Here is a 3,319-nt window from a genome sequence, read left to right as displayed (position 1 = left end):
TTTGAGGGCGCAATAAGATTTTTCGTCTAAAGTCACGCCCTGAATTTGAGAATTAAAATAGTTTTTAATTATTCTGCTCTCATTCGCTGAATAATTAGCGCACTAAAGTTATCCTGGTGGCGCAAGAGCACTGATGATCGAACACTGCAGGTCTCCTAATCACATGCTCTAGCATTTTTTTAACATCTTGGCGAACGTTAGCTGGGACGCCTCGTGTGTGTGTGTGTGTGTGTGTGTGCGTGTGCGTGTGCGTGTGTGTGTGTGTGTGTGTGTGTGTGTGTGTGTGTGTGTGTGTGTGTGTGTGTGTGTGTGCGCGCGCGCGCGCGCGCGTGCGTGCGTGCGTGCGTGCGTGCGTGCAAAGAATTCAGTTTTTGGTTATCGGAGGGGAACAAAGTGAACCGTACAAGAGAGATCTGCTAAAGAGAATGCTTTTAACTATCAGTTTTCGTCACGTCTACAGGATATAAAAAGGATCATCAAAGAAGAAATAAAGCCAAATCGTGCTCACTACTTCGTCTACACCGGTACCCTCAGAAGACCTCAACGGATTAAGTATGAGTTGGGCTGGTTTAAGTGAGTGTTCTCTTTCTTTCTTTTTTTCTCTCTCTCGGTTGGCCAGGTAGTTAAATATGTATAGTCGCGTTCAATATAAGCTGCAACACGGTGCCCGTGGTCGTAGGGACTTCAAAACTGCCGGCAGTCAAAAGCTGTGCCGACATACGAAAAATTTGTTTAATACAGTCGAACCCGGACATATGGAGCCCACATACAACGAATTATTGTATATAACGAACAGCAGTAAAATCTCCTGGGAAAGTTTTGTATAAATTTTTCATTTTATATATCGAATCACCTATATATCGAACTTTTTTGTGATCCCCTTCAGATTCTATGTATCCGTGTTCGACTGTGCCATACATTTACTGGAACATACGCCAGTAATAAGAACGGTGCTTAGGTCTCCAATTTTTGACATGTCGGCGCTGCCGGGCAATCTTAAAGCCCCTTCAAGATTGTACACGCCTACGTCATAGCTGGCTGGTCCCCGTCGTCGTTATTCAGTCGATAGACGAGCCAATTAAGCCAAGTCATCGAAAACGAAGGCGAAAGCAGTGCCACTTTTCTACTCACTACAAGCGAACGCTTATCTGCACATTGTAAGTTAGAAAAAACTTATAATAGAAAGAATGTTACTGCATTTCAATATTAATAAAAAGACAAGGAACAGCATACACTGGTAGAAGGTCACGTGGTAGACCTCTTAAATAGGTTCATGTTTTAGCCACATGGGGCGCCAAAGGTCATTTTACACTACTTGTAGTGAAGAATTAAAAATATAAATTCACGTTTAACGAGAAAAACAGGGCCCGCTCTAGCCAATACGATAGACGATATTTCCATCCGCGGGGTTATCTCAATTCATGTTCTGAGCGGTTGTCTGTCCCTTTAAGGTCACAAGTTCAACTTTCCTTCCATGCAATATTAGACATACTTGGCATTTAAAACGGCGCGAAAGATGGGAACGCTAGCAAACGAAGGACACAGACATGGCGCTGACTCACGACAAGGTTTATTCGTCACAAACCGAGCAATATACAGGGTGATACTTTCTAATATTTCCGGAATTTAAAAAAAATCGCCTGTTGCAGATAATATAATTCTGACGTAATAGTTCAACGGAAACCCGCTAGGTGGAGAAGTAATTAAAGGGAAAAAGAGACATCCACCCAAATGTAGCAATTGCTACAAAGGAAACCCATACGGGTTCCTCGAAAGAAAGCCTCGCAGTGGAAGAAAAATTCGTCCTGGTCCGGGACTTGAACCCGGGACCACCGCCTTTCCGGGGCAGCCGATCTACCATCTGAGCTAACCAGGCGGCGAGCACATGGCGGGGCGAAGTCGAATTTGTCAACAACTCGAAGCAAAGGCAAGTGTTTGACGTAATAGTTCAGCGGGTTTATATAACTCTTGTCCTTGAGCTTGTATTAGTCATAGAGGCGGACATAACTTGCACGAGAAATCGATACACATATTCTACTAGTTAAGAAAAAAACAGTAATTAACTTCTGAATTAATTACTTTACGGCACATATTGCAATTACGAATTGTAGCCGGTAAGCTTGCAAGGCGTATCGACTTGGAATGCATTTCCAGAATGACGCCACCTTGGAGATATGCGCCAGCAAACTCGGTGCGAAAATGCGCTGTTATTCCACGTACTTTTTTAACAAAACGTTCTTTTACGCATTGAAGCACAAAAGTAACTGGAACGCCCATGTATTTCGTCTCACATTTTGTGAAATAATATCTCGAAAGTGGTGTCTGCAGGAAATTCATTTCAAGTAGATACGTCTTGCAAGCTCACCGGCTACAATTCGTAAATTGCAATATGTGTCGTGAAGTAATAAAGAAGTTAATTAGTGAGTTTGTGTTGATTAGTTGAATATGTGTTTCAGTATCTCGTGCGAGTAATGTCAGCCTCCCCGAATAATTCAGCTCAACGACAAGAATTATGCTGTCTGCCGCCGGCGATCTTTAAAAATTCCATAAAACCTAGAAATTATCACCCCGTATACTTGGACAGTCTATAACAAAAGAAGGAAATATCATAAAAAGAATAACTATGATTTACCGTTATTTCCTTCATCGTCATTTCCCTCTTCTTTTATAGACTGCGCATGCATATATTGCACGGTTCGAGACGAATAAACCTTGTTGTGAGTCTGTGTCCTTCAGTCACTGGTGTTCTGTCTTTCACGCTGTTTTTATTTTTATTCCAAGTATGTCGTACCAACTCGCCCAAGCATATCTACGTGAGCAACCTTAGACAGTTGTAGGATAGCGTTTATCGCCGTACGTACCCTAAACGCAAGCACATTTTCGGGACGTTACGGTGCACATCCCTTCAAGACTTGTAGTTTAACCATGGAGCTCACACACACACACACACACACACACACACACACACACACACACACACACACACACACACACACACACACACACACACACACACACACACACACACACACACACACACACACACACACACACACACACACACACACACACACCACACACACACACACACACACACACACACACACCACACACACACACACACACACACACACACACACACACCACACACACACACACACACACACACACACACACACCACACACACACACACACCACACACACACACACACACACACCACACACACACACACACACACACACACACACACACACACACACACACACACACACACACACACACACACACACACACACACACACACACACACACACACA

The 3,319-nt window shown here is 43.5% G+C and overlaps 1 protein-coding gene across 1 annotated transcript in view; it reads left to right on the top strand.

The window, feature by feature from the left end:
• Window positions 1-471: 471 nt before the first annotated feature.
• LOC119465881 (uncharacterized) overlaps window positions 472-3,319 on the top strand; it is an 18,647-nt gene continuing 15,799 nt past the window's right edge. Inside the window, exon 1 of the mRNA XM_037726358.2 lies at window positions 472-573. The gene's annotated coding sequence lies outside the window, so the exon portion shown is untranslated. The remainder of the gene's footprint in view (window positions 574-3,319) is intronic.

The sequence above is a fragment of the Dermacentor silvarum genome, chromosome 10 (assembly GCF_013339745.2).
Source record: "Dermacentor silvarum isolate Dsil-2018 chromosome 10, BIME_Dsil_1.4, whole genome shotgun sequence".
Classification (NCBI taxonomy): Eukaryota; Metazoa; Arthropoda; class Arachnida; order Ixodida; family Ixodidae; genus Dermacentor; species Dermacentor silvarum.
This window is presented reverse-complemented; position numbering and strand designations above follow the sequence as displayed.